Genomic DNA, 16,221 nt, shown 5'->3' with positions numbered 1-16,221 from the left:
GGTTGTTACACTAAAGAATTTAGCTTTGTTGTCTAGGCATAAGGGGGCCATTCATAGTTCTTGAGAAAGGCTGTGGCATAATCTACCTGGGGTTTCAGGAAGAGCATTCCAAGGGCAGTGTGGAGGATGAATTCGAGGGGCTAAGAATGGGGCAGAGACCGGCTTAGAGGTTCTAAAGACCAGCCAAGAGATAAAGTGTAGATAAATCTGGATTAAAAATTAGATAGACCTATGGAGCACTTATTATGTGTCAAATATTTTCCATCTCTGTGGTAGGTGCCCTTGTTCCCATTTTGCAGGTGAGGAAACTGAGGTGCAAAGGGGTTAAATAACTTGCTCAAGGTCACATAGCCAGTGAATCCAATTAGGATTCTGATTCTGGACTGTCTGAATTCAAAGCCCTGAAATCTCCCAGCCCCTGATGTATACAGGTAGAGAAGTCCCAGAAGGGGTGCTGGGAACAAGAGAAGGATCAGCAATATTAAGAGATCTGGATGGCATCTTCCTTCCTCAGCATTCCCGAGCTGAGCATCTTCCATTTGCCCCCTCCAAAGCAGCTCTCTCTCTCTAGCTCTGTAAGTTCTGGCAGGTGCTGGCAGTGACTCCCTTCTCTTGCCCTTTCAAGCCTGGGATGGTGACAGCATCCTATTTTTTACTATCTCTGGGTCTGGAGCTGAGAGATGGCAATTTGGCAGCAGGTGCCAGCTTATGCCACAGCTACCTACAGTCACGGGGGTGGATGAGCTTGCCCAGGGAGCATGGTGAGGATGGTACGCAGGGGCTGGGCTCTGGGAATGTCTGACATAAAGGAGCCACCAGCAGGTGGGGAGCCAACGAGGGGCTGAGGCTGGATGGGGTTGAAACCTCCATTTCTCATATCCCCACCTGGAAATTGTTACCCACTGACTTCTCCCTCTTTGTCAAAAGGTGAGTGGAGAACAGTAAGATGAGGTTTGCCGGTCTCCAAAGACAGCACTCAGCTCTCTCTGGAGATGAACTCATCAGCAGTTGTGTGTTCTCCCTCCTGCCTCCTGGGGGTTCTACTGCTATGAATGCAGCAGCCCTGGCTTTGTGCTCTCGGGGGCATAGGAAGGCATGTGGAACTGTCTCAAGGGTTATCAGGAAAGCCTCATCTAGGAACTGAGTGACCTTTTTGAAAAGCCTCTTCCATCCCCAGGTCCCTGGATGGCTGAGAACTCAGGATCCAGCCCCTAGGAGGGGATCCCCAACTGCCCCCACCTGTGGCTTGTCTTGTCTGGCCCCATTGGCCAGCTAGCTGCAGAGAGGACACACCTCAGCAGCAGGGGAGAGAGGAGTGATGGTTCCAATTGCATATGTTTAGAGTTAAAGAAGGGGATGGCCGGGTGCGGTGGCTAACGCCTGTAATCCTAGTACTTTGGGAGGTCGAGGCAGGCAGATCACAAGGTCAGGAGTTCAAGACCAGCCTGGCCAACATGGTGAAACCTCATCTCTACTAAAAATACAAAACTTAGCTGGGCACAGTGGCGAGTACCTGTAATCCCAGCTACTTGGAAGGCTGAGGCAGGAGAATTGCTTGAACCTGGGAGGTGGAGGTTGCAGTGAGCCTAGATCATGCCACTTCACTCCAGCCTGGGTGACACAGCAAGACTCTATCTTGGAAGGAAAAAATAATAATAATAAAGAAGGGGAAGAAAGGAAGGGGCTGGGAATTTGATTTGTACCTTGATACTGCAAACTTGAACGAAGGTAGATCCATTAAGAGCCACAAACCTGAGAGCTAGAAAACACCTTGCCGAAACCCATCCCTCATTTCACAGATGGGGAAACTGAGACCCAGGGAGGGCGAGTTACTCTCAGCCTCACAAACCATCCTGGAGCAGCACACAGCACAGCCACCTGCCCTTACCTCAACCCTCATCTGGGAAAAGAATGATTATTTCATGCCAATCACTGTCCATGTGCCTGCAGCTTATCCTGATACAGATTTTACCCACCTTTTTCCTCACCGTGGAAGCAGCTGGCTGCCCCATGGCGGAGGCTGCCTGAGTGCTAGACAACTGTTTTTTTCACAGGGAGGAAATTAGATCTGCTTCTCCAGGAAAGGTGTTTGTGAGCCGAAATGCCAGCCAATTGGGTGCAGCACGGGGTTCTGTGTGCTCCCCAAACTCCAACCATATAGGGAGAAGCAAGGAGGAAGGGGCCAGGGGCTTTCAGGGCCATCAGAAGGGGCCGTGGAGAATGTGCAGGGGGGTAAACGGAGGTACCAAGAGGAAGGGGCTTGCCCAGGGCCACACAGTAAAACGACACCCCATCCTTTGACCTCTCAGTGACCGCTTTTCCCAGAGCAGACTGCTCCTTCACTTAGCATCTGAACCTCCCAGGGCAAAGGCGGACTGAGCCAGCAGTGGCCAAGATGACCTTTCCTTATTTATAAATTCAATTTGGGGTTTTCCAGCCATGCTAGATTGGATTATGGTTTAGCAAATATTTACTCCCCACCTGTTCCCACTCTGGTCGGGGTATACTCCCTGCACTGTTGAAGTTGGACTTGGTCATATGCATTGCTTTGAGCAAGAAATATTAGCTGACATGACAAGGCAGAGGATTGAACTGTGTTTGTGTGGATGGACCCGCTGATCCCTTGTGCTCTGGTGATAACAGTAAGAGTCTCCTGCATGTCTGCTGCCCTTCGGTTGGGTGGTACAATGAACTTATACAGTGTGAGCCCAACCTGCAGCCTGGAGCAGAGCCGCCCAGCTGAGCCCAGCTGAGACTAAGAGAACCTGGATCGACCTTCAGGCCCACAGATGGGAAAACAGGTGCTTATTGATATAAGCCACTGAGATTTTGGATGGGTTGTTTCTCATTTTTGTGGCAATAGCTGATTGATACACAGATCCAAAGCTGGAGCCAAGGAAGGGGCCAAGAGCTGGGGTTGGGAAGAAGCAGGCTCTCCATGTCCCTCCCACTGCCACAGCCCTGCAAGAGAAGGATGGATGGAGAAGATGCTGTGGGTGTTCTCAGTTAGCTCTAAGAGGCCACACAAGTGGGAGGGCCCAGTGCCTCACTGCATGTCTGTAAGGGAGTTATCATCGTCTCCATGTGAGGAACTGAGGCTCTCCAAGAATTCCCTAAGGTTGCTGAGCTAGAAGATGGCAAAGCTGAGACTAAAACTGGGTCTCTTGGCTCCAGTTTCCAATCTGCCAGGTAGCCCAACCCTGAGCCAGTTGACCAATGAGACCCATGAGAATTGGAACCATAGCCTGGCCCAGCCACAGGAGCCAGGGAAGGGACAAGGCACAGTGCTGTGGAGGCATCAGAGCTGTCTCTGCTCCCAAGGAGCTTCCACCCAGCTAAGAAGATGAGGTTCACACTGGGAATCTGCAGGATCCAAGGCAATGCCCCCTGTGCCAACCTGGAATAAAGTTTACACTCATCCCCACTCAGGACAAAAAGCCTGACTGAGCTGGCTAGATCCTCTTGGGTCATGGGGGCAGGTCGGTGACATCCCCTCTTCCTGGCAGTCAGTGTCAGGCAGTGTTCCAGGCATGGGCTCTGAAGTCTGACAGAACAGCATTCAGCAACCCACTCCGCCCCTTTCTGGCCGTGTGACCTTGGTCAGGGTGCTGTATGTCTTTGGGCCCTAATTACATCATTGGCACAAGGGGGCTCACTGCCCCAGTTCACTGTGGGGGACAATGTGATACATGGAACACAGAACAGAGACCCTGGCACAAAACTGGCCCCCGATACCTGGCAGCAGCTGCTATTTTACTATGATGAGGTGACTCGGGATGGCTTTCAACGCAGGTCTCAGTCTGCAGCAGCCAGGATCTGTCTCCCCTGGGAGATAGCTGGCTCTTCCAGTAGCCACGCTTGGAAAGGGAGTAGGTCAGAAGAGTTTTCCTGTCACAATAGAGAAATTCCCTTCACTTTGTGCCCCCAGATGAGAGCTTTGAGGGTCCCGGGAAAACAGCCCAGCTGGCTTCTTCGAAAACACCATGGTGAGCAGTTTAAAGGCAGGGCTTTGAGCTGTCACTTGGTGGTTCACAGCCAGACTTCACGGTCTGAGTAAGATCAGACCTCCGTGAGGCCAGATATAGACTGGAGTAGTGCAGGCTGAGTGGCTGGGAGTGGAGTGCCCTGCTGGAACCTGGAGAATTTTCCCAGCTCTACTCCCATCTCCCCGCAAGGCACATACACTTTCTTCTTGAGGATGATTCTCCAAGAGAACCTCCCTTGGGAACAGATCTTTGGAGAGGATGGAAGTCTCCTAAGAAGATGCCTCATCTTCTGAATCTTCCTTGCCTCCCTCCCTCTGAGACTCTGTTCGTGGTCCCACTGCTTACTCTGCCCTTCCACTTTCACTGCACACTGGCCTTTCATTCAGTAAGTCATTTTGAAGATATTTATTGAGTCCTACTATATGCCAGGCTCTGTGCTGGGCCCTAGGGATCCAGCAAAGAAGACACCGAGGTCGCCTGTTGTTATGGAGTTTACCGTCCTAGGAACAGGCAGGTTTGCTTCAGCCATCACCTACATTCTCTCCTTGTTACTCTGTAGTCCAGACCAGGCAAAGCTGAGGCGTCTTGTCAATGTTAAGGTCATGAGGAGTGACTAGGGGGCCTGAAGCTCTGGTCACCATTGTGGAGTCACAATGTTAGGGAAACAGAGTTAGGCTGGCAAAACCAGGGAAAAGTAAGAAGAAAAAGAAAATAAGCTACACGTCTGCCTTTCTTCACAGTCCAGGACACATAGCCCTCCTGAGCAAATAACTCACAGTCTTCCTCTACCCAACTTACCACCAGACCCTCAGCTGATTAAAAAATGCAAGTTAGCTCACTGCAACCTTGGCATTATCAATACTATACATAGCCCTCTCCAGCACAAGCACCATCCTATGAAATCCCCAACAAGCCTTTGTCTCCTTGCAGTCAGATCCTCTCATGCTAATCTACCCATTGCTTTCTTACAACATCTTTTCATATCTTCTCTAATAAATCTGCCTTTCTATACCTACGACTGTCTTGGTAAATTCCATTACCACCCGTGCCACCAACCCCATATAGTTGCTACTCATGACAGCCATCAGTCTGCTGTGCAACCTTGCATAAGTCACTCCCCTTTTCTGGGGCTGGATTTCTTCCTTTGTGAAGGGAGGGATACTGGACCAGATGACCCCTGAGGCCCCTCTTCTTTTGGCGAGTCCAGGAATTGACTCTCACACATGGGTTCACTCCCAGGATGTGCTTATTCATTCAGCAGATCCTTGCAGAGGTCACTCTGGTCATGAACCACTGCAGGGAGCCACCATGACCAGGCCTGGCCTTCCTTTCTCCAAGGAGACCCCAATTTAGATTTTTTAAAAAACAAACAATGAGAAAAATCATTTGGGATACCAGCAAACTTAGGCCAAACAATTTTTCACTTGCTCCATAATTCTCCTTCCTGAACAATATTGAGAGATCACCACCTTGATTTCTGCCTATTTAGCCCTTATCTCCGGAGAAAAGAGCACACAGATCTTAGCATAACAGGCTTCATAGTCACTGTGTGTCTATTTCACTCCCAAGAGATAAGATAATCATCATTAATTATATGGTGAATAGTTGGGGGTGATTGTTGGCTTCAAGCCCACACAGAAAAGCAGTACCTCTTCCACTCAGGTTCTCACATTCTGGAAAGGAGAGGCAGCTGGTGAAACGAGATGGCTAAGACCACAGACTTTGAAGCCAAGCTGCCCCTGTTCAAAGTCTCTTTGACCTTGTGCAAGTTTCTGCACCTCTCTATGCCTCAGTTTGCTCGTCTATAAATTGGGAGTGATTAAAATAGTCCCTACCTATCTCAGAGGGTGATTGTGAGGATTAAATGAGTTATTGTTAAGTGCCTGGGTCCAACCAATGCCCCAGTAGTGTTTGCTGAATAAATGCTAAGTAGGCCCACCCACCGCAAGCCTCCAAGGCAAGGCTCAGGAATCAGACTCAGAAAACCCAATGCCATTGATCTTGTGGCCCATGCTAATCAGGTGAGCTGAAAACAGCTAATTTTAATTCGTAGAGAACTCACGCTATGTCAGACACTCTTCCAAATGTTTTGTGGGTATATGTGTACATTTACCAAGTTAATCCTCACAATAATCCTAGAAGATATGTAAGCATTACTTTACCACTTCCATCTTATAGATGGAAAAACTGAAACATAGAGAGGTTGCATAGCTGGTTGTGGGCATCAGATTTTAGTGCTACAGCTAGGTGGAAAGCAGAGCTTCCCGGGTCTCGAATCCCAGCTCTGTTAGCTCTGAGCAGCTGTGTGGTGTAGAGTAAGGCATTAACCTCTCTGTTTCTCATTAATTTTGAAATGGGGAAAACAGCACCTAGCCCACAAGGCCTGAGATAATGTGGGTGGCAGGCCCAGCATGGTTTCTGGCATATGATGGGGCTCAGGAAATGGGAAACGTTATAAAAAGGAATAAGGGGAACTGAGCATATGTCCTAAACCCAGGACAGCCCCACAGAAGCCGGGACCTGGGAGCTTCTTTCAACTGCACTGAAAGTAATTGGAGTGGGGGCCCTCTCTCTTCCCACCCCCACTCAGAACCCCACAGAACAGTCCTAGGAGTAAGGATGAAGGATGCAGACCTGGGAATCCGCCCACCCTGGCTTCCACTTCAGCTCCTTTACTTAACAAGCTACAGGTCCTTGGGCAATCACTCCCATCCGTAGCCTCACTTTTCTCACCTGTGCAAAGGGGCAGCCACTGCCACTTCACAGGTGTGGCGAGGAGCAGATGAGACCATTTAGCTCACATTTATAAAGCCCTTGCCAAGTGCCAGCCACTCTTCTCTACATGTCACACGCATCTAATCCTCCTAACATCCCTGTGGAGCAGGTACTGTCATTGTCCCCTTTTACAGAAGCAGAAACTAAGGCTCACTGAGGTCAAGGGGGCGGGGTGAGGTCACATAGCATCTGAGGGGTAGATAAGCACCGTCAGCCCAGGCAGGGCCACACAGTCCATGGCCCATGGCCAAAGTCAATTGCTCCTAGAGGTCCCTCTCCAGCTCCCTGGATTTGAAAGCAGGAAAACATGGGCTGTGTCATGATTCATGCTCTGAGCTGAGATGTCCCTGGCAATTTGTGATGGGCCCTTAACTAGGTGTGGGGCTCCAGAGCACTCCAGAGTGGTCAAGGCCATTCCCTGCCTCTTCTTACATTATGATCATCCCAGGCTGCTCACACCTCCTGCCTCAGCTTTCTTCCCAGTGTGGAGGTGAACATGATTTCCCCATGGCCAAGTCCTTTTCCCCAGAGCACCTTCTTTCTGTTGTTCCAGTTTTGTGTCTCTCCTCAAGCTAAGAACAAATCGCCATCTCCGCTCTGCTTGCAGGCGGAAGCAGAAACACGCTGCTGCAGGAAACTTTTTTGCCCCCAAGTGGCCCCTTGTTCACATTCCTGTGGCTCCAGAAGAGGGCTGGCCTGGCCTGAAGTCATCTATCAAGGCTGGTCAGGCTGGAGGGGCGGTTGGAATCAGCTTGTCCCACCTCCTCCTTTTCACCGACCCAGAAATGGAGCAGCAGACAGGGGCAGGGCTCTGCTCAAATACACAGGAGCTCAAAGCAGGGGCAGGACAGCTACCATGGAAGAGCCTTACGACACGCAAAGAGTTTGGCTTCTATCCAGTACTCAGTCCGGTCCCGCAAGGTAGGTGTTATGGTTCCATTTTATAGATGAGGAAACAGAGCCACAGAGAGGTTAAGTTGCTAACTTAAGGTCACATAGAAAACTACGGTCAGGGACTTTAAGCCAAGGTCTGTCTTGACTACTAAGTCAATGTTATTTTCTTACTCTCACACCATTAGTAACCATATATTGAGGTTGGGGGCCCAGATAGAGCCTACCAACCAAAATGGTTGGATTCCTCTCACCACTGTCATCACCCAGAAAAGCTGGCAGGTAGGGGCCAGGATTTTCTTTTTTTCTTTTTTTAGACAGAGTCTCATTCTGTCACCCAGGCTGGAGTACAGTAGCGTGATCTCGGCTCACTGCAACCTCCACTTCCAGGGTTCAAGCGATTCTCCTGCCTCAGCCTCCCTAGTAGTTGAGATTACAGGTGCACACCACCACACCTGGCTAATTTTTGTATTTTTAGTACAGACGGGGTTTCACCATGTTGGCCAGGCTGGTCTCGAACTCCTGACCTCAGGTGATCCACCCCCCCTTGGCCTCCCAAAGTGCTGGGATTATAGGAGTAAGCCACTGTGCCCAGCCAGGATTTTCTTTTTAACCTGTCAATCTGGACGTTCTCTCCCAGGCTCCACCCCCACCTTGTCTTTTTCCAGAAGGATCCGCGAGCATTTCAAGCTGGCAGTGATGCTGAGAGACAGGCACCCTCCATTAAGCCCAGATCCCTTCCTCATTTTCTCCCTCTCCTGACTTGCTGTTTCTAATGGGTGCCACATTGGTCCCTTTACCCCCTTGCTGTGTCTCTGACCACCCTGTTCCCATGTGTCAGAACCCTGCCATTTGCAGGTAAATACAGGTTCAAATTCCTCCACACTCACTATGGACTGTGTGACTTTGAGCAAGTTACCCATGCTTACTGCTTTGCAAATGGAGTGATAATACCAGTTTTGAGGGGATATGTGGAGGATTGGAGGAGCTCTTATAGGACAAACAGTCTAGTGCCTACCCTGCAGTAGGCCCCAGGGATGGAAGCTGCTGTGTTAAGGTGGTTTGGGTGACATGGGTGGAACAGGGGTTGATTGCTAATAAGACAGGAGAGAGCAGCACAGAATTAGGAAGGTGTGGCTTAGATGCTAGGGAGAGGCTCCTGTGGTGACCAGGACCACGTCTAAGTGATACCAAACAGCAGAACATTCCAGCCAGTAGTAGGAGTCCCAGAGGAAGTGGCCGGGTGCCGCTCTGGGTGTATGGGGCCCATGGCAGGTAGGCAGTGGGCACCACACCGGGCCTGGCCATCAAGCTGAAGTTCGAGGAAAAGACTCAGAACAGCCCTCTGAGGAGCATATCTGTGTCCTCACTTTACAGATGAAGAAAGCAAGTCACAGAAACGGTAAGTCACTTTCCCAAGATCACCCAGAGAGTTGGTAGCCAAGCCACGATTAGAACCTATACAGCCTGGCTCCAAATTCTGACCTGTTAACCAAATATTCTGTATGCCAGCTCACCATGGGTTTGAGCTGAAATGCTGCCACATCATCATTTGCCCTGCCTTGGACCCCAGCAAAGCCAGAATGTGGACAGATTCCCAAGGGAGGCAGGAAAGCTAGGCCGAGTGCCAAGCCAGGCTTCCTTCACCCCAGGAAGATGAATTCTTCCTCCCTCTTCCCCTGACCCAAAGCTACCAGAAAAAGAGTCTGGGCCCCAAAGACAATTTTTAACAGTTAAAAATTAAATGACAGGAAACCATTACATGAGGGCAGGCGGAGGCCGTGTGCCCTTGAACTTGCGGAGGTGGGGCTGGCTGCCGGCCCCAGCTGCCTCCGCGCTCAAGCTGCCTTGTGAGAAAATAGACTGTGCTGTGGTGGGCCTTGGGTGGTCTCTAAAGGGATTTGGGGCCAAATCAGCACCATCAGCCAGGAATGTGCCGCAGGAGGTCCCAGAGCCCTGCCCAGGACAGTGACTCTGGACACAGTGACCCTCATTGGCTGGTGGGAGCAGCCCTGCCATAGAAGGGAAAAGGAGGGGGCACAGGAAGCAAAAGGCCTTCCAGAACCCAGAGACTTCTTCTTGGGGGCTGGCCAGATGCCTTCTCCTCCCCCTCTTTGCACAACAGACCACGGCCTTCCTCTCACACCACGCTGGTCTTGGTAATTCTGCTTACTCTGCCATCCCCACAAGAGACCTCGAGGCTGCCCATGCCTCCTCCTAGGGTGGCTCCCAAGCCTCTTCCTCTTTGAATAACTCATTAAGCCCCCAGCTCCAGGTTCCCTTCTCAAGAGGAAAAGTGCTGCTGCCTCCAAGGTATGCCTGAGGACCCGTGGTGGGAAAATCTCATGGGAGTGGCTTCCTCACTACCATGTGGCATCACGCAGGCCCCTTACCCCTCTCCAGCCCTGCACACATTGTGTGTTTCACATTCTGCAGGATAGGAATGATGTCCCCTGCAATTGTGCAAGGCAGTGGTCCTGTCTCCTGAGAGCTAGAGGCCTGAGTTGTCCAAAAGAGCATGGGAAGAATGCAAAGGTCAACAGGGGCAGGTGGGATGGCTCCAGGTGCCACCGGACACACTTAGGCAGCCCTTGGATGAAGACCTTTCATTTTCTTGGGCTGGGGCAGGGCAGTGGGTAGACCACCTTCTCTTCTTCCCCCCACCAGGCATTGGCGCCCACGGGTCCTGGGCTTTGTCAAGGGAACCAAGTAACCTTGCTTCCTGGTAAGCCTTTCCCCGTCTGCCTGGCCTGGCTGCTTGGTTGGACCAAGCCCCTCAGGTGGCAAGCTTGAATCCCTCAGAGGAAGCCCCAGGGATGCCCGGGGAGGACTTTGCTTCGGAGCTGGGCCCCATCTCCACTTCAGCGCTTACAGGCCTTGTGGCCTAAGGCAAGGTGATTGGATCTCTGGCTCCAGTTTGTCTATCTGTAAATGGGGGTGACAGCTGCTATGGAAAACAGTATGGAGGTTCTTCAAAACGTTAAAAATAGAACTACCATATGATCCCGCAATCCCGTGTCTGGGTATATATCCGGAAGAATTGAAACTAGGATCTCTAAAAGATACCTGTACCCCATGTTCACGGCAGCACTATTCACCGTAGACAAGATACTGAAACAGCCTCAATGCCTTATGACAGATGAATGGATAAAGATAACGTGCTGGGGCCGGGCGCGATGGCTCACGCCTATAATCCCAGCACTTTTGGAGGCTGACGTGGGTGGATCACTTGAGGTCAGGAGTTCAAGACAAGCCTGGCCAACATGGTGAAACCCCGTTTCTACTAAAAGTACAAAAATTAGCCAGGCATGGTGGCAGGCACCTATAATCCCAGCTACTCAGGAGGCTGAGGCAGGAGAATTGCTTGAACCTGGGAGGTGGAGGTTGCAGTGAGCTGATATCACGCCACTGTACTCCAGCCTGGGCAACAAGGTGAGACTCTATCTCAAGAAAAAAAAAAAAAGATAATGTGACATGTATACACAACAGAATATTATTCAGTCTTAAAAAAGAAGGGAATCCTGCCATGTGCAACACATGGATGAGCCCGGGGAACATTATGTTTGATGAAATCAGCCGGTCCCAGAAGGGCAAATACTGCAGGTTCCATTTGTGAGAAGGATGTAGAAGTCAGATTCATAGAGGTGTAGAATGATGGCTGCTAGAAGCTAGGAGAGGGGAAAATGGGGTGTTATTCAATGTATGACTTGAGTGTCAGTGATGCAAGATGAACCATTCCTAAAGATCTGTGCTCTAGTGCCTGGAATTAACGGTGCCATAGTGTGTACTTAAAAACCTGTTCAGAGGGTAGACCTCATGTTAAATGTTCTCACCACAAAAACAAACCAAAAGCAGGTGACACAAGGAAACTTCTATACGTGATGGATACGTATGTTACCTTGATCGTGGTGATTTCTGGCATGTCTGCCTATGTCTAAACTCATCAAATTGTGTACATGAACTATGCTGTTTAGCGGTATATCAATTATCCCTCGATAAAGCTGTAAAAAACAAAAAGAGGTGGGGAGGGTGAGACTGACTAGAAACTGCGGAGAGGAAAGAGCTTGGTGCTGGCAGGAAGAACAAAAGCTGCATTTAACGGGCACCTTCCTAGCACCACCCCTTCTAAGTGCCGCGTATGCATGATCTCATTTCTCATTTCGTTGTCACACACACCTGTAGTGGGGGAATAATTTTCTCTACTCCACACGTACCTCTGACTCTTGCCTCTCGCTGATCAAGGCTGATGGGCTCTTGCTCTTTCCAGACACTACACTGGCCAATGTGGAGAGAGACAGTTGAACTAACACGGCTTCCACCCCTCCACCCAAACCGTGCCAGCCACCAACAGTCTCCCTCTGTGGCCCAGCCTAACACTCTGGGAACAGGAAGGCATGGCCAGTGGGGTCTGTTGCCCCCAGGGAAGCAAGCCTCTTTGCGCAGGGGAGGGAGTGGACAATCCATGTCTTTGGCCTCTCCACCCACTTCTGTGCCTCACCCCCCAGCCCATCCCTTCAAAGGAAGCTCTGTCTGCTCCGTCTGTGTTCCTTTTGGCCCCTTTCTGCCCTCTCCCGTGGAGGATTTATGGTTTTAATAATGCTGTCTTTCTCCACCAGCCTCGCTTGCTGTTTAGTCCCCTCTAAAGATCCTTAAAATTAAAACACTAATCAGGAATTTATTTTCTCATCAATTCTGCCCTTCAGGTTACGAGGCCCGGGTGTTTTCACAGCCCACTGGCGAGTCATGGGGAGGGCCCCACAGAGGGAAAATGGGCGCTGGGAATGGAGGATTCTGGCTCCAGTCTCTTGAGAGAGAAGGGAGAGGAGAGCGGGAGAGACTACAAGAGACAGAGACAGTCAGGCCTGAGGTCAGGGAGAAACAGCAACAAGTGGAGACAGTGTAAACAGTAACCAAGGGAGACAGAGCACAACCTGCTGTTGCAAGGGAGGAGAGAGAGACAGAAAGAGGGCTGGGGACAGAGACCAAGGCAGAGAGACACACAGACGGCAGGAGGTGCAGCCAACGGGGATAGAAACCAGAAAGACGCAGAGATGGAGTGGAGGAAAGGGGCAGGGAGTAGAAAAGAGGTAACAGAGAAATGGCAAAGAGGCAAGGATGAGCCAACAGGCCAAGTGCACACACTGGGGTACAGAGGAACTCGCCCCTCTCCTCAGAGGGGCCTGCACTCCTGCAAGTTGACATCTTTAGTGGGGATCGTGCAGCACATCTGCCTCCCCGCTCCAGACCACAAGCTCCATGAGTGTGGGGCCTCTAGGTTTTTCCCCTTTTGTGTCTGCAGCAATGAACGGGGCAGGCTGATTTCTGCCCCTGGGCTCCTTTTAGCTCTGAGATCCTGCAAGGTACCTAGTGAAGCCGCTGGGAGGCCTTCTCTTTCCCCTCCCTCTCAGCCATGGAAAAGCTTGTTGAATCCTAGGCCTGCCTCCCCTGCCACACACCACCTCCTTTCAATACAAGCAGCTCTGAGAAGGCATCATCTCTTTCCACCAGCCTCCTGCCTACCCAGAGGAACTGTTTGCAAAGTGCATTTCTCCTGACCCAGCATTTCTGTTCCCTACATGGGAAACTTTTGAGATCCATTAGGTCACTCTGAGCACTGAATGAGGAGTCTAGGCTGTGTGATCACCAGCAGGTCACTGGCCCTCCATCCCCTTCATGTGTGGAATGAGGGACTGGGTTTCTCTCTGACAGGCCCTTCTGGCCCTGATCATCTAACAGTCTTTGGCCTGACCATTTCAGAAGACCCAAACTGAATAGAGGAATGGAAAAATCTATCCTCATTCATGTATTCAGTTGACAAAAGATATTAAAGAACTGCTCATATGGAAGACGCTAGGCCAGACACTGGAGAAGTCACCCTCAGGAGCCTGGCCTGACCTTAGTTCATCATAAAGTCATAACCTCCATTTGCTCCTCTGTAAAATAGGAGGGTGTGGTGTTCAGGGCACTATGGTTCAGGAAAGGGCTTTGTAAACAGAAGTCAGATTTCAGAAGGGGTTGTTTAGCAACAGAAGTGTGCAGAAACCTCATCAGAATAACTCATGCTGACACCTCCAAGGTCTCCCAGGACCTATATGGGCTTTCACTCCAGTTCAGGTTCTGCTGGTGCCAGGTCAGGCCTTAATCTCATGAATATTCCCATCCTGGAAGGCCTAAAAAAAAATCTGAGTTTGAGTCTCAGTTCCAGCACTCACAAGGCCAATAGCCTTGGGTAAGTCACTTCCCCTCTGGTGGCTTCGGTGTCTTTCATAGGAAGATAAGTAATCCTGTCTCAGCTGAAGGGAGACGTAAAGCTTAAACTGAGGTCGAAATACCAGGCATACAGTAGGTGTCTGAAAAAATGCTTGCTTGAGGCATGATTTAAGCCAAAAGAACACCAGTAGGTAAGACTACCAGTGTGTCATGTTACCCACACGAGGATGTCCTGGAATTGTGGCACAGCCAACCCCAGAGAGACAGGGAGATCGAGCCTCCCTGCACAATACGGCATTTGCTGGGCCAGCATTAGCATTTTGCAAGATGATTCAGCATCTTGCAAAACCAGGGGGCTTAGCCGCCCCCCACTTCATGCTGAGAGGCTTGCTCCTGCCACAGCCCAGCTTGTCTACCTGATAGGAAATCAATGTGTTTATGATCCGAGGCCACTTGCACAAAAAGAGGAGGGAAGAATTGCTCTTCCCAGGTCCAAATAGCAGCAGGCCCAACCTGACTGATTTAACTCACTGGGCACCTTTCTAACCTCAAATCTTTTATCTCTTCAAGTCAGAGTATCTAAGAGCTATAGAACCCAGAATCATAATCAAAGGACTTTTCATACCCCTATCCCGAGGGATAGATGAGTCCTCTTGTGGGTTTCCTCTCATTGGGAATCAGTACCTGTCAAATTATATAAACTGGGAAGGAACTTGGCTGTATCCTCAAGAGGTTTGGAATCCTGGAATAATAGAGTCATGGTCTGTAACTTAGACTCCTATGAGAGAATATATGGCTTATGGGAAAAGGTAGATTTTGTTGAGAGGGACAAAATAATCACAGTATAATTATGTCTCATTTATGCTGTAACCACAGATCTAGAGTTGCATATGATGCCACTGGTGGTATACTCCAGGATTCAGAGGCAAATTTAATAGTATAGAAGCTAATAGAATTTATGATGATGCTGATACTTATGATCAAATGTGTCGGGGGAGCTAATCAAAACCCCTTTAGAATGTTCTACCTGTGAAGGAGAATTGGCCTGAAGAAGATTTAGATTTGATTCTTCATAGATTGATTATGGTTCTATCACTCAACAAATGTGCAGATAGCTATAGATCAAGGTGGCAAAAGAATTGTGCAATTAGTACAAAAATATGAGAAAGTTTGTGCTAGTATTATTGGATGGTCCAGCTGTCTGTTTAAATCAGGACTAAGCTATTATAAAATGCTTGGAATCTGTGTGAGCATTTTAATTACAGACGGTCCCTGACTTAGGATGGTTCAACTTAAATGATTTTTTGACTCTGTGATGGTATGAAAGCAATATTCATTCCGTGGAAACTGTACTTCAAATTTTGAAGTTTGATCTTTTGCCAGGCTGGAGATACGCAGTATGATACTCTCTGCCAACACTGGGCAGCAGTGGTTTTTCACTTTCAGTACAGTATTCAATAAATTCCATGAGATATTCAACACTTTATTATACAACAGGCTTTGTGTAAGATGACATTATTCAACTATAGGCTACCGCAAGTGTTCTGAGCATGTTTAACGTAGGCTAGGCTAAGCTATGACATTTGGAAGGTTAGGTGTGTTAAACGCACTTTCGACGTAAATGCATTTTCAGCTTAGGGAGGGTTTATCGGGATGCAGCTTCATCGTGAGTTGAGGAGTATCTGTACTGTGCAAGTAAGGATGATGGTTTTGTTATGAAAAGGCCTTGCCCATGGGACCTGGTATGTGGATGGTGCCGTGAGCTGCCTTGCTAACATGGCACTGACACGTAGGCATTTCCCTACCCAGCACTGACCCCTGGTCAGGTCAAGAAACATACTGGATCATAGTGTTGCTCTGTAATCAGGGGTCGGAGGAGTTTTGGGGCAGCTTGGACCAGCTTGTCAGCATTGTTTTTGGATGACAGATTGATGGTTTGCACTTGGTCTTGGTGAGATCCTTGAAAGGCATTGTTTAAGCTGGTTATGTAGCAGGTATCTGCTCATGTGACCAGCAAAATATGAATATGTTCAAGCTGAGAGTCTACCCTCATTCCGAGGCGTTCCACGTAATGACAAGCGCTTGCACCTGTCCTCTCCAGCCCCCTGACTGCAAGGCGTATCCTTACCCCAAAACTGCTGCTACCTGTATCCTTTTCCTGTAGTTAACTCCAGATTTGTAAGCATTGTCATTCTGGGTCCAGTGAATTTTCTTTAGTGATTGAGCCTAGCTTAACCACTACTATTAAGGTTAAGCATTTATCTTCCATGTTTTATAGGCGAGCAATGAAAACCCAGAGAGGGGAAATGACTTATCCACAGCTACAAGCATGTTAGTGGTAGAGCCCAGACTGAAACCA

This window comes from Piliocolobus tephrosceles, chromosome 13 (assembly GCF_002776525.5).
Source record: "Piliocolobus tephrosceles isolate RC106 chromosome 13, ASM277652v3, whole genome shotgun sequence".
NCBI lineage: Eukaryota > Metazoa > Chordata > Mammalia > Primates > Cercopithecidae > Piliocolobus > Piliocolobus tephrosceles.
The sequence above is the reverse complement of the archived record's forward strand: the minus strand, read 5'-3'. Positions refer to the sequence as shown.